Raw genomic sequence first — 21,621 nt, 5'->3', positions numbered from 1 at the left:
GTCCGCCATTTTGTAACTGTATAGTAACGATTTATAGATGATATTCTTTAATATAACGGAAAATTAAGGAAACAACCCTATTTCAACATATTATGTGGTTTTTTTATTCCGCAAGAATCCACCCGTAACTTCACCATCTACTTACTTTGGAAGATTTTCAGAGAAAATTGAAGACGGGCGTTTTTATGGAAAATTGTTCACGTTTGAGCCTCTGTATCTCAGTAACGGGTGGGATCTTTGTCAAAAAAAAGTACATATCCATAAATTTCAATCAGATTTGAGTATAATTGTAAAGTTTCAAGTTTATAACTCAAAAAAATCCATTTTGTAATTTTGTCCGGCTTTTTCCGATTTCCGCCCACTGTGCTTCGGCGCGATCAGGACGTGTCGTCGTTTCGTCTGCCTATCGTCTCGCATTTATAATTAATAATTATTGATGTTTAAGTGACTATAAGCTCATTATAACCATATATTATAATACAAAAATATAATAAGAAAGCTTCAATAACCGACTTTGAATAAGAGTCATCTGCAAAATGCTTTCCCCGCGTTTCAAGAAACAACAATAAAGTTGAATGTAGATGGTACTTGGAAAGCCTTTCTTTCGCTCGTAACTTGGGAAATAAATCGCTACATCCCTAGTAAAATAAATAAATAAGGCAGCGAACCGAGATGCTATGATGCGGAAGTGAGAAAATCATTGAGGTGACAGAGGGCGTGCCATCCTAAAATTTATCCGGAAATGAACGCGAGTTAATGATTAATAAATATAGGTTGCCTAAAGCCGCCACGAAAGAAGCGTTCAGGAATGCATCCCCGAATTTTAAAAGAAAAAAAAAGAGCAGAGCAGTTACGGGGAAACCCAAAAGCATTTTGGTCATATGTTAGGGAAGTTCAAGGTAAACGATCTACCGTATGTTCGCTGAGAAACGACAATGGAGATGTGTTGACAAACAGTTGCGATACAGCCAATTTATTAAATTCGAACTTCAAGTGCGTGTTCACCGAGCCTTCGGAGAACTCATCCGAGACCAATGAAAATCCCTGTATACATAAGATGCCAGCTATTGACATTAGTACGCTCGGAATAGAAAATATATTGAAATCGCTCAGTCCAAATAAATCACCTGGTCCAGACAAAATACCTTCTCGCGTGTATAGAGAATTAGCCTCAGAAATTGCCCCCTTCTTGCAGCTAATATTCAGTAAATCTATCAAGTAACACGAAGTACTTAATGCCTAGAAAATTTCTAATGTAACGCCAATATTCTAAAGTGGAGACAAGAAACAGCCATCTAATTACAGACCGATATCTTAAACGTCCATCTCATGCAAAGTCCTTGAACACATCGTATTCCGCTCATTAATGAAAACCTAGACGCGCAAAACTTGTTAATGAGAACTCAACATGGATTCAGGAAAAGTAGATCATGCGAAACCCAGATAGCGCTTTTCGCCCACGATATTTTACTCTCCGGAGAGGAAAGCATTCCAGTAGACGCGATTTTTCATGATTTCAAAAAGGCATTTGATAGAGTACCCCACGGAAAGTTAATAAACAAACTAAAATCTTACGGCCTAGATGAACACGTCATTTCCTGGATTAGAGAACTTTTGAGCGACCGCGAGTGGTATTAGACGGAGCAGTCCCCAACGAGGGGCCGCATACTGTATTTCGTCGGGTCCGCACCGATCGGTTTCCCTTTCAAGCCCACCGACTGGACATCATTTCGTACCGACAACGAAGAAGGGAGCTTAATACCAATCAAAAGCCGCCAATATTCAACCCGCCTGGCCTTAACAGGGCCCACTGATCTCCATAGCCTTCTCCTCTTTCCCATCCCCCATTCCCATCATATATATATATATATTATCCAGAATCCCTGCTTAAAAAGAAAATACTCTCTCCCTCCGAACAGTACACCCCACGCACCAAAAAAGAACAAACCAGAAAACTCAATCTCACCACTACATTCTTCCCTGGAACTCAAAAATTAAAAAAATATTAAAAGATCTGTACCCCATCATCAGCAAAAACAAAACCACAGCTGCTCTTCTTCCATCCTGCCCCTCCATTGCCTACAGAAGAGCACCTAACTTAGGTAATATTTTAAAATCCACCCGCCCCCTCCTCCGACACACACTCCCCCCACTCTCCTCCCTTACTCCATGCAACCGCCCCCGGTGCAAGTGCTGCCCTCTGCTACGCCCCACCACTTCACCTGTCATCAATAGATCCTCCTCCATACCGTCTTGTACCTCCTTCAACGTTGTCTACAAGCTACTTTGTAATTTTTGCCCCTCGTACTACATAGGAGAATGCACCACACCCATATCCATCCGAATGAACAACCACAGACACTCCTGCAAAACCTTTCACCCCCTTTCATGAACCCGTCCCCATTCACACCGCCTCACACAATAGTTCCTTCGATAAATGTTTTTCCCTAACCATCATTGAAATTCTGCCAGAAAAGGCAACCATCATCGAGGTGAGAACGAGGGAAATGGCACATATTTGGGTTGAAAAGGCGTTTGAAACGCCCGGGCTAAACAGTGCCCACTAACAGTCTAAGCAAACCCTACCCTCCCTTCCCCCCTCTCCCCTTCCCCTTCTTCCACCCCCACTACTTCACCAAGGAGAGCTTCTGGAGGATCGGCCTGCAGCATTTCACCTTCAGCACTGACGATAGCGGGTCAACCCGCTGAAACGTTTGCAAGCTTCTTTGTGAGTGTCCTTTTCTATGTGTTTCTATGTTTTTTATTAGTGTTTATTTTGTCCGTTATATATAATATATATATATCGATCGAGGCGAACGAACAAAAATTGTACTACTAAAACATAGACACACGTAAAAAAAGGGACACTCACAAAGAAACGTTTGTGAGTGTCCCCTTTTTTTACGTGTGTCTATGTTTTAGTAGTACAATTTTTGTTCGTTCGCCTCGAATATATATATATATATATATATATATATATATACAATGTATTGGAAAATCCGAAATGCACGTGGCACGTAATATAAATAGTTTAAGTTAATGTCAATACACACAGAGACACAAAAAAGAAACACTCACATTGAATAAATAAACTTGTGAAGCTATCGAAGCACTTCCGGCTTCTTCGTCAGCTGAAGAATGAATGGTGAGGAAAGGAGAGGGTTGGAAAAGGGAAAAGAGGGGTAAGGGGAGAGGTGTATTGCATTTCACTAGGTACTTTTCCGAATGGCCTTCGAGTGAAATTCGCTGTCTCTGGCATTCCACCTATTCTGCGTCCCTCCTTCCACATTCTTTCTTTTCAATACTCGCTTTCCCTATGCCAATTCACTCTCACGCAATACCAAGGGTTAGTTGATCAATATTATAACTCTCTGCTCTCTCTCATAAAATTAATTTCACTCTGTTCTCCTCATCTTCTTAAGGAAGTTAACACGATTCTAGTTTCGGCGCACCTCTTACTCGAGAAGAAACGCGAGAATTCACTGCACAAACTCTCTTCCCTATGCATTTCACATTTCCGAGATGGCCTTTCCCTCCCACTGCGTCTCTCACCCCACGCACAAGTCCCCCCTCCTCTCATAGGCGTCAAACCAGACCTGGCCACACTTTTTAAACTCCCCCCTCCACCCCCACCTCCGCCGCGACCCATAGCAGCCCCGGAGCGCTCAACCCGGCCTCCTCGGCGCGATCCCATGCCAATTGACCCTCACGACCAGGACCCAGTGGAACCCACCGACCAGCAAGTGGTCAACCTTTCTTCCGCTAAGCTCAGCCCCGCCGAGGTTTCTGTCCTCAACCGCGGACTCTCTTTCTCCCCAACGCCTAGGATTAACCCCACCACTCTTCTCACGGACATTTTGCATTTTTGCCGAAACCTTCGGTGGAAGGTTTTCTGGAATTCTCACACAAGACAACAGGCGCCGGAGGGTATTCAAAATGCCCTCCACAAATTCCGCTCCCCTTCCTCTCACCAGCCCAAACCTCTTCCTCCCCACCACCCGCTTGAAATTTTTATCAACTGTCTCCTCTCTAGGGCTTCGAGTGAATCTTTCCTACGCTCCCTCCACCCGCCGCCAAACCTGTCCCCCTCGGAGTCCGCCGCCATCAGAAAACTCCAAAAAAACCCCAACATAGTGATTACCTCGGCCGACAAAGGCTCCACTGTCGTTGTACTTGACACCAGTGACTACATATCAGAGTGCAACCGACTACTAGGAGACCCTTCCTCCTACTCCCCTCTCTCATCAGATCCTACCTCTGATTTTCACACAGAATTGAACGCCCTACTAAAAACAAAAGCTCCCTCCGAGGGCCTAAGCCAGTCAGACATTTCCCTTCTCTTACCAGATCACCCCACTTCGCCATCTTTCTACATCCTTCCAAAAATTCATAAAGCGAATAACCCAGGCCGCCCCATAGTTTCCTCTCAAAACTCTCCCACGGAGCGCATTTCGGCTTTCGTTGATTTCTATCTCCAACCCTTCGTTCAGTCCCTTCCATCATACATCAAAGATTCCCATGACTTCCTTTCTAGACTCAATTCCATTTCCCTCCCCCCCAATCAGCCCATTATCATGGCCACTATTGATGTAACCTCACTTTACACTTCAATCCCTCATTCTGAGGGACTCGCTGCTCTCCGCCACTATCTTTCATCACGACCCACTCCTCAAAACCCTAGCACTGAATTTCTTCTTGATCTTTCCCATTTCATTCTCACCCACAATGCCTTCTCTTTTAATAACAACCACTATCTGCAAATCTCCGGCTGTGCTATGGGAAGTAGGTTTAGCCCTTCCTATGAAAATCTCTTCCTCGGCCTGTTCGAAGAAAATTTCCTATCAAATTACCCTCTAAAACCTCTCCTTTGGCTCAGATACATTGACGATATATTTATTCTCTGGCCGCATGACATCAATTCCCTTAACACCTTTGTCTCTTCGCTTAACTCTTCTGCCTCAGTTTCTTTCACTTCTTCCATCTCTAACACCAACATCACTTTCCTAGATGTGGACATTCTTCTTTCCGAAAATAACAAATTCAAGACATCTGTCCACATCAAAGCCACCAACAGACAGCAATACCTCCACTATGACAGCTGCCACCCACCACATACCAAACGTTCAATCCCTTTTTCTCTCTCCGTCCGTGGTCACAAAATCTGCAACAACCCCGAAGACCTCGAGAAGTTCCTTTCCAATCTACACACTTCTCTTCTACGCCGCGGGTATCCCGATAAACTGTTAATCAACAAAATTAGAAAAAAACCCTACAGGTCCAATAAACCCCGTACCGAAAAGAATTGCTCTCCATCTCTTCTCACCACTTACTTCCCCGGTGCTCATGCCTTACAGGACATCCTGAAGGACTTGTACCCCATTCTCTCCAACCACAAATCCACCTCACAAATTTTCCCCTCTCTTCCACGGATCACGTATAAGAGACCACCTAACCTCAGCACCATCTTCAAAGCCATCCGCCCCCTTCAAAAATTGAATTCAGTCCCCACTACCCCACCCTCACCGTGCAACCGTCCTAGATGTAAAACCTGTAAAATTCTCTCTCCAACCCCAGCCTCTTTCCTCTCCAAACTAAAATTCCTCCCGATATCTCCTTCCACCACCTGTACCTCCACCAACATCATATACCTCCTTCAATGCAACTTCTGCCCCGCTTTTTATATAGGCCTATGCACTACCCCTCTCAATCTCAGAATTAACAATCATCGCGCCTCCTGTTGTCCATCTTCCCCCCACTCCTCTCTACCAGTTCCCACACATTGTCTTTCACATGATTCCATTTTCAATCAATGCTACAAAGTATCCATTATTGCCTCCCTCCCTCCCACCGACTCCGCCCTCAACCTCCACACCCTCGAATTGGCGTGCATTTGGCACTTTCAAGCCAATAGCTTCCCGGGTCTCAACGTTGCATCCTAACCCCTATTCCTAACTCCCCCTCCCCATACACCTCTCCCCTTACCCCTCTTTTCCCTTTTCCAACCCTCTCCTTTCCTCACCATTCATTCTTCAGCTGACGAAGAAGCCGGAAGTGCTTCGATAGCTTCACAAGTTTATTTATTCAATGTGAGTGTTTCTTTTTTGTGTCTCTGTGTGTATTGACATTAACTTAAACTATTTATATATATATATATATATATATATATATCTTATATATAAAAATGAATCGCAAAATGTGTTGGTAAGCGCATAACTCAACAACGCCTGGACCAATTTGGCCAATTCTTTTTTTAAAATGTTCGTTGAAGTCCAAGAATGGTTCTTACGGCGAGAAAAAATCGAATAATTGCCGGGAAAACCCTAAAAACAGCCCTTTTCTTTTTCACATGCAAACGTTTTCTAACTAAAACGTAGAATCAATTTGAGCTTTATTGCTATTATATAAAGTTCATATTAAATTACAAGCACTCACTGTTATCTAAGAAATGTAGGTGTGTAATATAACATTTTAATTACTAAATATATTCAAAATATTAATTAAATTGAAATTACATTTAAAAAATTTAATTCGAGCTGATTGTAAGCCCAGCCGTGGCCCAGCTCGAGTTGACACTTCACTACCGTGTTTGTAAACAAATCTCCAAGCAATTGTTGACAAACGGTAATGTCCGTGTTCCTGTCGAGGAATCGAGTAGTTTTAACTCATTTCCTTGGAATGATTGCAAATTAGTTTCAGCGGGAGGTGAGCTCATCAACAAAGAGTTCCAGAATATGATTGATCACCAAAAGAATCAAAGATGGTTGATTTAGCGAGCAAGAACGAAGATGTGGATGACTAAAACGAGGTAAATTCAAATAGTTCGTACTCTGCATGGATTCGAATCTTTTAAATGTGTAACAAACGAAGACGAAATCACCAACTATCTATCTGAATATTTTAAGTCCTTGGACGTACCTGGCTTACCAAGGCACGATTTACAGAAAAATGTAGTTTCTGTGCTCATGATCTTTCGAAGCCTAAACCAACCATAACTATCCAACGGAACGTGTTTGGTCATTAAAAAAATTGGTGATGAATGTGATTCACGCAACTTTACTCAAAGGAAAATTCAAAGGTTAGGAAGTCCTCATTCCGTAGATTCCATGATCTCAACTCATATGCCCTTTTGAGCTTAAACATATTCAATTTACAATTCGTGTTGCATTCGTGATAACGATTAAAAAATCGCATGGTCATTTTTTCAGTTTTTGGGTTGTTTGTGCTCATGTGCTAATGAAAACCCATGATTTTCTCATGGTCAATTTAGCGTGCTATGTTCACGAGTCGATAAACCATCCTCTGTATTTCTTCCTTCGCTTCAAGTGCGTAGCTAGGATAGGGGGTTTTTGGTGCAGCTAATACCACGGGTCTGTAGGGTATAGAAAACTCGCTAAGGTAAGCGGGAAGTGTGGGGGCACTTCCCCCAGACATTTTTTAAGATAAATGGTTCAAAATAGTGGGTTTTGCGGCTGTGTGAATAGTTAAATATGTTTTGTTTGTTAGTCATCCGTCCCCCTAATATTAATAACAAAATCTTTCATAAAAAAAACTTTCTTAAGCTCTTGGGGGGGGGTTTATCCCCCAAAACCTCCCCTCGCTGCGTCACTGCTTTGCTTCGCTATATTTATTTAGCTTCATCCGCTTCATCTTACGCCTGATAACAAAACAAAAACTGTTGTTTCTCAGAAGGTGCTTGACGCAAGACATTAAACCCGAATGTGTAGGGCTCACCGTGGTGCGTTTACGCATGCAGTACGTTTACGCAGTGCATTTTTTCCAAACAGAGATACTAAAACTGGCGCGCCTTAAGTCATTTAATGCGAATGCTGCTTCATAGGGGCTTTTCTTGCACGATTTTGAGCATCAGTCAAGCGTTGGTCTGGGGTCGTGTCAACCTGCCCCCTGAATGGGCCAAGTGTATGCAACAGACTTGGACCTAAAAACATTTTTTTAACAGCTAATAACGCAAATAGCCAACAACTGAATGCGTATAATTTTTATTTCATGAACTGCTTTATTAAACCACAATGCCCAAAATTTCTTAAGCTAAAACGTAAGAAAATTTGTTGAAAAAAATCCGCGTAAACGTGCTCCGATTCACCCTTTATGGATTCGATAAAGAAAATGTCTTTCTGACAAGCAATTTTGGTTCTCATTTACGTAGTTTTATTGAATTTGTATCCTTATTTTATTATAATAAATTAAACATGATTAAAAACGATGCAGCATCTTGATTTATAAATGGTGTAAGTAAACTGTAAGTTCATTGATTGTTAGGCGGTACGAAGTTCGCCGGGTCAGCTAGTATATATATATAAATAAATGCCATGATAGGCCACAAAAACATAAACACAAATAAAAGAGAACTCACACGTTAGTTTCTTTCAAATTTTCGACCTCTTAGGGTCTTCGTCGGGAAGGAGACAAGGAGATACTGAGGAGGAGGACAGAGGATGCCCAAAGGCTGAGGGGATTAGGATAAGATAGGGGAAGGGAGAGGGTGGGGAATGGGGGATGGGAAAGAGGAGAAGGCTATAGAAATAGAGATCAGTGGGCCCTGTTAAGACCAGGCGGGTTGTAAGCTTGGTATAGCCAAATGGAAGACTGCTCAAGAGTTTTTCAAGAGTTAGCCTGGATAGCTCGGTGGTCTGAGCATCTGCCCGGAAAGCAGAAGGTCCGTGGTTCGATTCAGGTTCAGGTGAACTTTTTTCCATGTGTTTTCGGCCTTCATTCCATCTCCACGCCACAGTGTGTCATCGTCCTGTATTTATATATATATATATATAACCGAAAACACATGGAAAAAAGTTCACCTGAACCGGGAATCGAACCACGGACCTTCTGCTTTTATATATATATATATATATATATATATATATATATATATATATATATATATATATATATACAATGTTTTGGAAAATATGATATGCACGTGGCACGTAATGGCTAATCTAATCTCCAGTGTTTTCGGCGGGGGTTTATACACCAAATCCCCCGAGGTCTAGCCCTGTCATTTGGCAAAGAGATGGCTCTGGGCGAGACATTTAGTGAAAACTCCGGTTGGTTTCAGTGTTTTACGCGGCAAGCAGGTATTTTCAGTGCGGCGATATCAGGTGAATCTGCGAGTGTTGATTGCGGAGTCGCCGCAACATTTTCTGATTAACTCCGCGCAGTGACTGAAAGTGGCTCCTTTCTTCCTAAACTAGTTTTTAGTGCTGACGAGACGATATTGTTTCGGAAAAAAATGCAATCTCGTTCATTCATTTTCAGGGAAGGAAAACTGGGTCAGATTTCAAGGCATTTAAAGACAATTTCACGCAGCTGCTAATGCCTAATGGGACTTCAAATTAAATCCAGCTCTGATTTTACATTCACAAACTCCGCGAGCAATGAAATGGTATTCAACTTAGCAATAGCCTGGTATTTGGATGTGCGAAAAAGGGGCCTAGATGAGGCATTAATTGTTTCTAGGTTGGTTTGAAAATTTGTCAACTGCCGGCAATGCGTTATGAACCCCTGAGATAGCAGAGGTTAGGTCACCCGAACAACGGGAGGGAATTTCTAAAGCTCGTACGAATTGTTTTTACGTGAACAAAAGTCTTTGAATGCATGCTAACTATCTTTAAAGCTATTATAAATTATAAATATTTGTAGTAAAAAGGTTTTCTACGGCTATTAATAGGAATATATATGGTTTAGAGGAAATTTAATACCCAACGCCTATGCCACCAGGAACGCATCCCTATCTTCCCATTGTTAAAACGCTCTCATATAACGCAATTTCGTATAGCGCAAAGATCCCAAGGAACGCATCCCTTGCGCTATACGAGGCATGGGTGTAATGAAGGTTATTTTCGTTTCCTTCGCGTGTAAGGTTTAAAAATCATTGTTACACAATAATCTGTTTTGCACAAATTTTAAAAATATCACTCAGCCACTTCCTTACCGAAAGAAATGCTCTTACAAGCAGGTGATGATCTGTACCCCTTTTCCCTCTCCTTTCTCAACGATTTTCGCCAATATATTAGGTGAACGCGATTTGTTCAATTTTTTTTGCTAATGATGTCCAAAGCCATTTTTTCCATAACGTTTATTGCATTGACAAATTCCTTTTCCTCAGCAGCAGAGAAATAGGAAGTCAAACCCCATCACCCTTACTTGGGCGTTGAGATGTGTGTCATTTCCCCAGGGTTCCAGAGACATATCGTTGTACAGTACTCCTAGGAATGCGGTAAAACAAGGCTGCCCACGAGTAGTTTTGTTCCCGATTTTACATCGTTTAAAGAATTTTCAAGACCTTCAATTGAGTAGGTTAGTCCAGCGCCCTACTGAGTTTTCCTTGTACTTACCGCCATTATCTACAGTTGAGCAAAAAGATTACGTCGAAGGAATATTTAAGCTTTTGATTAGTGAGGTAAATTTACATAAAAAGTATCTCCATTTTCATTCATATTAACTATTTGGGTAACTTGGTCCATGAAGCACCAGTTACTCCATCTACGAAAAACTTTTGGGGTAACTGGAACACCCCTATTACAAAACCTAGAGAAAGTATATGGGTGAAAACAACATATACGTGAACAGAATCAACCTTCACGTTTATCCTAAAGTTGTTAATAGTTTGGAATTACATACAACATTACAAAGAAATCCAGAAAATTTAACAGAGACAACAGGTCGTTGCTATGAAAAATCTCCACACTAAAATTCCACAACAGCCCAAAATCACAAAATAGCTGCAAATGAGGTAAGGCATTTTTGTCAAGGATCAAAAGAACAAGGAGGTGTGCCAACCTGATAAACTTAAAATTACCATAAATACGCAAATAATCTACCCATGCCCCAGTTACCCCGAAGCACCTTATATCCTGAACTATGTATAACATTTTTGGCGTTTCGTTGCTTTCTTTTTTTCTTACATAGGAGGCCGTCTGCTTCCTGCCTTCTTAAATGGTTATATCTGATATAACCATTGATATTAACGATACATGTGGCAAATTAATTTTGAGGAAAATACGTAGTAAAGTCAAAAAGTCGTTTAATGTAATGAAAGAGTAATTTCATAAAGCGCTGGATACTGTCTAAAGTATTAAATAATTACTAGCAAGACCCCTATAGGAGTAGCAAATTACAGCTGGAGCCAGTAAAAAGTAAATAAAATGAGTAAAATACAGCTTGTGAAAGGCGTTAATTCACTCTAGCTATAGCGGAATATAAATAAAAAGTTGTTTTTTCATATAAAAGAATAATTTTAACTCGTCCTACTGAATGGATAACCATGAAGGCACCACGCAAAAATACAAAAGCACTTTCATAAGAAAGAAGCAAAATCATGATTTACACGTGAATAGAATCGCTTTAAATATTGCCGCCACAAAAACGTTCTTTGGGTACGTCTGGGACATTTCCCAACGCCCAGGATACGATAAAGTCTATCTTTACGAAAGGGGCAAACTTGGTAAAATGCCGTCGACGCTGATATGCCAACGAACGCAGCCATTGGAATAGCTATCCTTGCATTGAAATTATTGGAATCAGCCAGCAAAATGAGCGATTTGTGAAATTTGCTTTCATTTAAATGTAATAGGATATTTAAGGCCGTTTTATAGGAGGTACTTCCTCGCGACTCCGATGGATTAATATAAGAACGGGACATCAACGAGCCGCAACATACCTTTTTTGATAAACATTTGAACCTTGTAAATGGGAGATGGGGTTTTTTATAGCCTCTATGCTAGCGAATACGCATCGTTCAAGGTGGTGAAGCCATTATTTTTCTCGGGGTATAATCGTACGACCTGTCAGAAGGATGCTATCAAAATATTCTTTCGTGATAGCTTTCACTTACACCGATGATTTTCCAAAAATTAAAATTCAACACTCAGTATTAACACAGGTAATAATATATCTGAGACCAAATGAAAACGAACAAATCCGAATTTAAAACATGCCTAATTAAAACTGCTCCTCCAAGCATTCCAAAACCGAAGATTTGACTGCATTACTTCCCTAGAGGGGAAATGACGAAACACTCCCACTATATAATTTCTATCCAAGAGAGAGGTATGAAATGGTCAGAGAATGGGAAAGAGGTTGCAACAAAACAAAGAAGGAAAGGAAGGGAAAACCTCTGGAGACTAACGTAGCATTGCTGAAGGATAATCTGGCAGATGGGGGTACAACATCTGGAGAAATTGATCTAGCCTTACATTATCGTGAGAAATCACCGAATCTTTTGAAAGAACTTCACATAAGTACACTCAATTATATAATAATTCCATTTAAATTGACGTTCAATCGACACTGCACTCATTTTAGCCTCACGTATTCGCTCTTCTCTCATTATCTGGAGATTACTCTCGCAATTTCCTCAGATTTCCTTATTCAATCGTTCAAATGGAATTATTGTTGAGTTGGTCTATAATAAGTAATCCACAATACTAACACAGACTTACGTAAAATCCCTTTTCAGAAATTTCTGAGGACCTAATTACCCCCCTTTTCTGTGATTTTGAGGGCCGTATCGAGTGGATTTAAAGTAAATGATACGGTTTTCTCAGCTTGTTGTCTGAAAACAGCTACATTCTTAGCTAAAATTCTATTTTTCCCTTAATATTTCCGTACCAGAAGGTCTATGTGCCCCTGGCGAGTTTGCTTCCCGCATCACTTTTGCCTATTTTTAATTGATATTGTCATCCTAAACAAGATTGTGGCATACATCATCCTAAATAAGTTTGATTGCACATTTACAACACACCGTTGATAAAAACCTTCCTTAATTTATAATACTTAAGACTGCCGATTTTTGGCCAGCTTTTTTCGATTTTAGCCCACTGTGCGTCGTGTCCTTGGCTTTATAAAAACCAAGGGTTTTGATATGCTTCTTCCTAAATGGAGTTTAATTAACTCATTTAATGCCTAATTTTGGCTAACTTTTAGAATCCTTGTTTCACGAAGTTCACTCCTATGATGACTTCAATCTTCTTTTGCAGTGATATTACGTTTAGTTAACAGTGGTTAATTGTTAATTGGCATTAATTCACCCATTTAATGCAATAACAGCTATATACTACAAAAATAACAGGCAAGAGCGAGGTTTCTAAGATAGACATATTTGGCAACAGCGCAGGAAGCCAAAAAGATACCGCGGTGGTGGTAAATATACAAAATGGATTTCAAAATGATGATCAAACGTAAAAAATATACTCCGGACGAAATAATGATTGGATATGAAATGATGCCAAAATGTAACCTGTCTGTATGGATTCAATATGCACGTATATCTCCTGCAAATATATAATTTTCGTAAAACAAAATAGTACACAAGGTAGGAAATCGCTCGTTTGTTCAACATACGCGATAATATAGCAATATATATAACTATTTCTGGTGGACGCCAAAACGTTGCAGAGTGTAAGGAAGGCAAAATGATAGCGAACCGGGAATCGAACCACGGACCTTCTGCTTTCCGGGCAGATGCTCAGACCATCGAGCTATCCAGGCTAATCTAATCTCCAGTGTTTTCGGCGGGGGTTTATACACCAAATCCCCTGAGGTCTAGCCCTGTCATTTGGCCAAGAGATGGCTCTGGGCGTAGGTCCCGCCACGAACGAAGAATTCATATAAAGAATACACATATATATATATATAATAAACAAAGAAAATATATATATATATATATATATATATATATATATATATATATATATAAATAAATGCCATGATAGGCCACAAAAACACAGACACAAATAAAAGAGGACTCACACGTTAGTTTCTTTCAAATTTTCGACCTCTTAGGGTCTTCGTCGGGAGGGAGGCAAGAAGAGACTGAGGAGAAGGACAGAGGATGCCTAAAGGCTGAGGAGATTAGGATAAGATAGGGGAAGGGAGAGGATGGGGGATGGGAAAGAGGAGAAGGCTATGGAGATCAGTGGGCCCTGTTAAGGCCAAGCGGGTTGAATGCTTGGTGTAGCCAAATGGAAGACAATTCAAGAGTTTTTAATTCTAGCGGTGAGGCGGAGGGTGGGAGAGAGGCAAGTATTCCTATGTGAAAGCAGTCATCAAATTCTAAATTATGGGAAAAGGCGTGGGTAGGGACAGGAAGCGAAGCAGATTGGGAAGTGGATTTGCAAGAAGCTCGATGGTTGTTAATCCGTAGGTTGAGTGAGGTGGTGGTTAAACCAATGTAGAAGGCGGGGCAGGAATTACATAAAAGGATATAAATTACGTTACTGGTTGTACAGGTGGGGGATGGAGTGGAAGGAAGCGGAAAAGTGAGAAATTTGTTAGGAAGTGACTGGGTAATGAGGATAGCACACGTTTTGCACCGGGGTCGTTGGCAAGGGATAGGTAAAGAGCTAGTACGGGTGGTGAACCTTGAGAGTGGTTTAGTCGTTTTGAGAATGGAAGATAGATTTGGCGGCCGACGGAAGGATAAGGATGGACAGCTAGAGAAGATTTTTCCAGTAGTGACATTGTTAGAAAGAATCGGAAAAAGGCTTTTGATGATTCTGTTCAAAGCCTGCACGCCCGGGAAGTAAGTGGTGGAAAGGGAGAGATGTGTGGTTTGTTTCTTGGTATGAATTTTGGGTTTGTAAGTATTGTGTAGGATTTTCTTACGCAGGAGGTTCTCAGGATATCCTCTACGAAGAAGGGAGTGGTGAAGATTATTAAGAAAAATGTCCAAGGATTCGGGATTATTGCAAATTCTGTGGCCTCTTACTGAGAGAGAGTAAGGAAGGGATTGTTTAGTGTGTGAGGGGTGACAGCTGTTGAAGTGAAGATATTGTTGTTTGTTAGTAGGTTTAATGTGGACTGAAGTGATGAAACTTTTATTTTCTAGGGAAATGGTAACATCGAGAAATGTTATTCGAGAAGGGGAATGGTTAGAGGTAAAAGATAGTTCGGAGAATTCATTGAGTGCTGAAATGAAAGAGCTCAGTGAGTCTTCTCCATGAGGCCAGAGAAGGAAGATGTCATCTATATAGCGAAGCCAAAGTGACGGTTGAAGTGGGTAGGATGATAGGAAGGATTCTTCAAGGAGACCAAGAAATAAATTTGCGTATGAAGGGCTGAATCTGCTTCCCATGGCGCAACCTTTAATCTGCAAATAATGTTTATCGTTGAAGGAGAAGGCGTTTTTAGTGAGGATTAGGTGAGAGAGATCGACTAAAAAGTCAGTGCTGGGTATCTGAGGTGTAGGTCGATTGTCAAGAAAGTGTCGAAGGGAGGCAAGGCCTTCTCCATGAGGTATAGAGGTGTATAGTGAGGTCACGTCGATAGTGACCATAATGATGTCTTTATCGCCCGGGAGAGAGGTGGAATGGAGGCGATTGAGGAAATGGTACGTATCTTTAATGTAGGAAGGAAGGGAGTGTACAAGAGGCTGAAGATAATAGTCAACAAAGGAAGAGATTCGTTCTGTGGGGGAATTTAAAGAGGAGACGATTGGGCGACCAGGATTGTTGGCCTTGTGAATTTTCGGTAGAATGTAGAAGTGAGGGGTTTGCGGATGGGGTGGGGATAGTAAGGAAATGTCACCACTAGAAAGGCCCTCTCTTGGTCCTTTCCTTTTTAAAAAGGATTGGATGTTTCGGTGAAAGGCAGGGTTGAGAAGCAGATTCAGCCCTTCATACGCAAATTTATTTCTTGGTCTCCTTGAAGAATCCTTCCTATCATCCTACCCACTTCAACCGTCACTTTGGCTTCGCTATATAGATGACATCTTCCTTCTCTGGCCTCATGGAGAAGACTCACTGAGCTCTTTCATTTCAGCACTCAATGAATTCTCCGAACTATCTTTTACCTCTAACCATTCCCCTTCTCGAATAACATTTCTCGATGTTACCATTTCCCTAGAAAATAAAAGTTTCATCACTTCAGTCCACATTAAACCTACTAACAAACAACAATATCTTCACTTCAACAGCTGTCACCCCTCACACACTAAACAATCCCTTCCTTACTCTCTCTCAGTAAGAGGCCACAGAATTTGCAATAATCCCGAATCCTTGGACATTTTTCTTAATAATCTTCACCACTCCCTTCTTCGTAGAGGATATCCTGAGAACCTCCTGCGTAAGAAAATCCTACACAATACTTACAAACCCAAAATTCATACCAAGAAACAAACCACACATCTCTCCCTTTCCACCACTTACTTCCCGGGCGTGCAGGCTTTGAACAGAATCATCAAAAGCCTTTTTCCGATTCTTTCTAACAATGTCACTACTGGAAAAATCTTCTCTAGCTGTCCATCCTTATCCTTCCGTCGGCCGCCAAATCTATCTTCCATTCTCAAAACGACTAAACCACTCTCAAGGTTCACCACCCGTACTAGCTCTTTACCTATCCCTTGCCAACGACCCCGGTGCAAAACGTGTGCTATCCTCATTACCCAGTCACTTCCTAACAAATTTCTCACTTTTCCGCTTCCTTCCACTCCATCCCCCACCTGTACAACCAGTAACGTAATTTATATCCTTTTATGTAATTCCTGCCCCGCCTTCTACATTGGTTTAACCACCACCTCACTCAACCTACGGATTAACAACCATCGAGCTTCTTGCAAATCCACTTCCCAATCTGCTTCGCTTCCTGTCCCTACCCACGCCTTTTCCCATAATTTAGAATTTGATGACTGCTTTCACATAGGAATACTTGCCTCTCTCCCACCCTCCGCCTCACCGCTAGAATTAAAAACTCTTGAATTGTCTTCCATTTGGCTACACCAAGCATTCAACCCGCCTGGCCTTAACAGGGCCCACTGATCTCCATAGCCTTCTCCTCTTTCCCATCCCCCATCCTCTCCCTTCCCCTATCTTATCCTAATCTCCTCAGCCTTTAGGCATCCTCTGTCCTTCTCCTCAGTCTCTTCTTGCCTCCCTCCCGACGAAGACCCTAAGAGGTCGAAAATTTGAAAGAAACTAACGTGTGAGTCCTCTTTTATTTGTGTCTGTGTTTTTGTGGCCTATCATGGCATTTATTTATATTCATATCACCTGTGGTGTCTTTCATAAGTAACATATATATATATATATATATATATATATATATATATATATATATATATATATATATATATATATATCGTCCTGTATTTATGTTTCTATCTCTTTGTTTCAATTTCTATTATATGTTATTATGATTGTATATATATATATACAATCCCCGCCGAAATCATGGTAAATCTAAGCGTCCTGGTAGCGCAACTGGTAGAGCACCTGGCCGGCAACCAGGAGGTTCTGGGTTCGAGTCCCAGTCAGGCCGCATTTTTACCCTCTGATTTCTGGCTTTTTCCATCTACCACAGCACCGTTGTCCTTGTCCTTTTTCTATTCCATGTTCCTTTCCCTTTCTTTCCTTACCTGTGAATTTATATGCATATTTGCGCTTAAGGCGTCGTGTGAATGAATGAAGTAGTGTATCGGCCATATTGGCTTATTTCACTTGGGCTCAGCGTGCCCCGAAACGCATGTTCCTGTCTCTTTCCTGCTATCGTGTGAGTGTGTATCTTTCCTTTCATCCTTGTGTCCTCGTCCATTCCTTCTGCTGGTGAGTGGTGAGCTGCCCCAGTGCCATCTATTGGTTACTCTTGTGGGCCAAAGCAAAGGGAGTTTACTGTATATAAACCCCCGCCGAAATCATGGTAAATCTAAGCGTCCTGGTAGCGCAACTGGTAGAGCACCTGGCCGGCAACCAGGAGGTTCTGGGTTCGAGTCCCAGTCAGGCCGCATTTTTACCCTCTGATTTCTGGCTTTTTCCATCTACCACAGCACCGTTGTCCTTGCCTTTTTCTATTCCATGTTCCTTTCCCTTTCTTTCCTTACCTGTGAATTTATATGTATATATATATTTATATATATATATAAATAAATGCCATGATAGGCCACAAAAAACACGGACACAAATAAAAGAGGACTCACACGTTAGTTTAACTAACGTGTGAGTCCTCTTTTATTTGTGTCCGTGTTTTTTGTGGCCTATCATGGCATTTATTTATATTCATATCACCTGTGGTGTCTTTCATAAGTAACATATATTTATATATATATATATATATATATATATATATATATATATATATATATATATAAATAATGTAAAGGAACTTCTTCTTGCCCTGGGGTGGGCACACAAAAAAACTTAGAAATTGACAGAAAAACGAAAAATAAAATAAAAGTGAGGAACTTACGGGGAAAGGTTGTTTTTACAAATTTTCGATGGGACGCAGCCCATCTTTCTCAAGTGAGAAGAGGAGTTAGATCCAGTTAGATCCAGGCTAATCTAATCTCCAGTGTTTTCGGCGAGGCCCAGAGCCATCTCTTGGCCAAATGATAGGGCTAGACCTCGGGGGATTTGGTGTATAAACCCCCGCCGAAAACACTGGAGATTAGATTAGCCTGGATAGCTCGGTGGTCTGAGCATCTGCCCGGAAAGCAGAAGGTCCGTGGTTCGATTCCCGGTTCAGGTGAACTTTTTTCCATGTGTTTTCGGCCTTCATTCCATCTCCACGCCACAGTGTGTCATCGTCTTGCATTTATGTTTCTATCTCTTTCTTTCAATTTCTATTATGTGTTATTATGATTGTATATTCGCCTGTGGCGACCTGTGTGAATGTGAATTTGAAATGTATGTATATATATATATATAAAATTATTGAATAATATTGAATATATATATGTAATATGAATGTTCAAAAACACAGTCACAAAAACATAGAACCGAAAAAAAAGAAGAAAACACTCACACGAAAAATAAAACTGATAGACTTTCGCGGTTGTAGCCGCTTCATCAGTCAAGGTGAGATTGAGTGGGGAAGGAGTGTGTTGGAAAAAGGAGTGTGTTGGAAAAAGGGGAAAGGTGGGGGGAAGAGGGGAGGGGTGTATTGGGGCGGGGCTAACTCAACAAGATACATTCAGACCAGGGTGCTAGTTGGCTTGCAAACGCCAGATGCATGCCAATTTTTTGTCCTCCTCCTCCGTATCTCCTTGTCTCCTTCCCGACGAAGAACCTAAGAGGTCGAAAATTTGAAACTAACGTGTGAGTTCTCTTTTATTTGTGTCTATGTTTTTTTTGGCCTATCATGGCATCTGCCAGTCCACCTCTACACCTCTATAAACCCGACCTTGCACTTCTTCTCAACCTCCCTGCTCCCCCTCCTGCCCCAGCCTCCCGGCCTCCTCCACAGAGGATCCCGCAGCGCGTTTTATCTACTCCCCCCACTCCTCCTCTCCCCCTTCTGGTGATAATCAGTCTCCGGAGCATACGGTGGTCAACTTATCTTCCTACTCCCTCACTCCAGACGAAATATCCGTGCTAGATAAGGGATTATCTTTCTCACCCACACCCAAAGTCGATCCTGTGATGCTCGTAAGCGACACTATCAAGTTTTGCCGACGGTTGAAATGGAAATTCTTCTGGGACGCTCAGTCCTCTCCAACGGCTCCGGCCGCTATTCAAACTCCTAGCTCTCATCCCTCTCTAGCTAAATTCAAACCTCCTTCGCCTCACGAACCGAAACCTCTTCCCGCCAATCATCCTGTAGAAATATTCACCAATCTTCTTCTTTCTAAAGTATCGGACCCCGCTTTTCTTAACTCTCTTCATCCTCCAACAAACCTCTCCACTACCGAAAAAAGAGCACTGAGCAATTTGAGAAAAAATTCTGATATTGTCGTTACTTCCTCAGACCAAGGATCTACTATTGTTGTGCTCAACTCCTCCGACTATTTAACCGAAGCCCAAAGACAACTCTCTGACACTTCTTCCTACACACCTACCTCGCATGATCTCAACCCTGCCTTTCACCGAAACATCCAATCCTTTTTAAAAAGGAAAGCACCAAAAGAGGGCCTTTCTAGTGGTGACATTTCCTTATTATCTCCACCCCATCCGCGAACCCCTCACTTCTACATTCTACCGAAAATTCACAAGGCAAACAATCCTGGTCGCCCAATCGTCTCCTCTTTAAATTCCCCCACAGAACGAATCTCTTCCTTTGTTGACTATTATCTTCAGCCTCTTGTACACTCCCTTCCTTCCTACATTAAAGATACGTACGATTTCCTCAACCGCCTCCATTCTATCTCTCTCCCGGTTGATAAAGACATCATTATGGTCACTATCGACGTGACCTCACTATACACCTCTATACCTCATGTAGAAGGCCTTGCCTCCCTTCGACACTTTCTTGACAATCGACCTACACCTCAGATACCCAGCACTGACTTTTTAGTCGATCTCTCTAACCTAATCCTCACTAAAAACGCCTTCTCATTCAACGATAAACATTATCTGCAGATCAAAGGTTGCGCCATGGGAAGCAGATTCAGCCCTTCATACGCAAATTTATTTCTTGGTCTCCTTGAAGAATCCTTCCTATCATCCTACCCACTTCAACCCTCACTTTGGCTTCGCTATATAGATGATATTTTCCTTCTCTGGCCTCATGGAGAAGACTCACTGAGCTCTTTCATTTCAGCACTCAATGAATTCTCCGAACTATCTTTTACCTCTAACCATTCCCCCTCCCGAATAACATTTCTCGATGTTACCATTTCCCTAGAAAATTAAAGTTTCATCACTTCAGCCCACATTAAACCTACTAACAAACAACAATATCTTCACTTCAACAGCTGTCACCCCTCGCATACTAAACAATCCCTTCCTTACTCTCTCTCAGTAAGAGGCCACAGAATTTGCAATAATCCCGAATCCTTGGACATTTTTCTTAATAATCTTCACCACTTCCTTCTTCGTAGAGGATATCCTGAGAACCTTCTGCGTAAGAAAATCCTACACAATACTTACAAACCCAAAATTCATACCAAGAAACAAACCACACATCTCTCCCTTTCCACCACATACTTCCCGGGCGTGCAGGCTTTGAACAGAATCATCAAAAGCCTTTTTCCGATTCTTTCTAACAATGTCACTACTGGAAAAATCTTCTCTAGCTGTCCATCCTTATCCTTCCGTCGGCCGCCAAATCTATCTTCCATTCTCAAAACGATTAAACCACTCTCAAGGTTCACCACCCGTACTAGCTCTTTACCTGTCCCTTGCCAACGACCCCGGTGCAAAACGTGTGCTATCCTCATTACCCAGTCACTTCCTAACAAATTTCTCACTTTTCCGCTTCCTTCCACTCCATCCCCCACCTGAACAACTAGTAATTTAATTTATATCCTTTTATGCAATTCCTGCCCCGCCTTCTACATTGGTTTAACCACCACCTCACTCAACCTACGGATTAACAACCATCGAGCTTCTTGCAAACCCACTTCCCAATCTGCTTCGCTTCCTGTCCCTACCCACGCCTTTTCCCACAATTTAGAATTTGATGATTGCTTTCACATAGGAATACTTGCCTCTCTCCCACCCTCCGCCTCACCGCTAGAATTGAAAACTCTTGAGCAGTCTTCCATTTGGCTATACCAAGCTTTCAACCCGCCTGGTCTTAACAGGGCCCACTGATCTCTATAGCCTTCTCCTCTTTCCCATCCCCCATTCCCCACCCTCTCCCTTCCCCAATCTTATCCTAATCCCCTCAGCCTTTGGGCATCCTCTGTCCTCCTCCTCAGTATCTCCTTGTCTCCTTCCATATATATATATATAT

At 41.7% G+C, this 21,621-nt stretch overlaps 1 non-coding gene across 1 annotated transcript; it reads left to right on the top strand.

Moving 5' to 3' along the window:
• Positions 1–18,401: 18,401 nt before the first annotated feature.
• Positions 18,402–18,474, top strand: Trnas-gga. The gene has a single exon. It is a non-coding gene; the product is annotated as a tRNA-Ser (tRNA).
• The last annotated feature ends 3,147 nt before the right edge of the window (positions 18,475–21,621 follow it).

This window comes from Ischnura elegans, chromosome 6 (genome assembly GCF_921293095.1).
Source record: "Ischnura elegans chromosome 6, ioIscEleg1.1, whole genome shotgun sequence".
Classification (NCBI taxonomy): domain Eukaryota; kingdom Metazoa; phylum Arthropoda; class Insecta; order Odonata; family Coenagrionidae; genus Ischnura; species Ischnura elegans.
The sequence above is the reverse complement of the archived record's forward strand: the minus strand, read 5'-3'. Positions and strand labels throughout refer to the sequence as shown.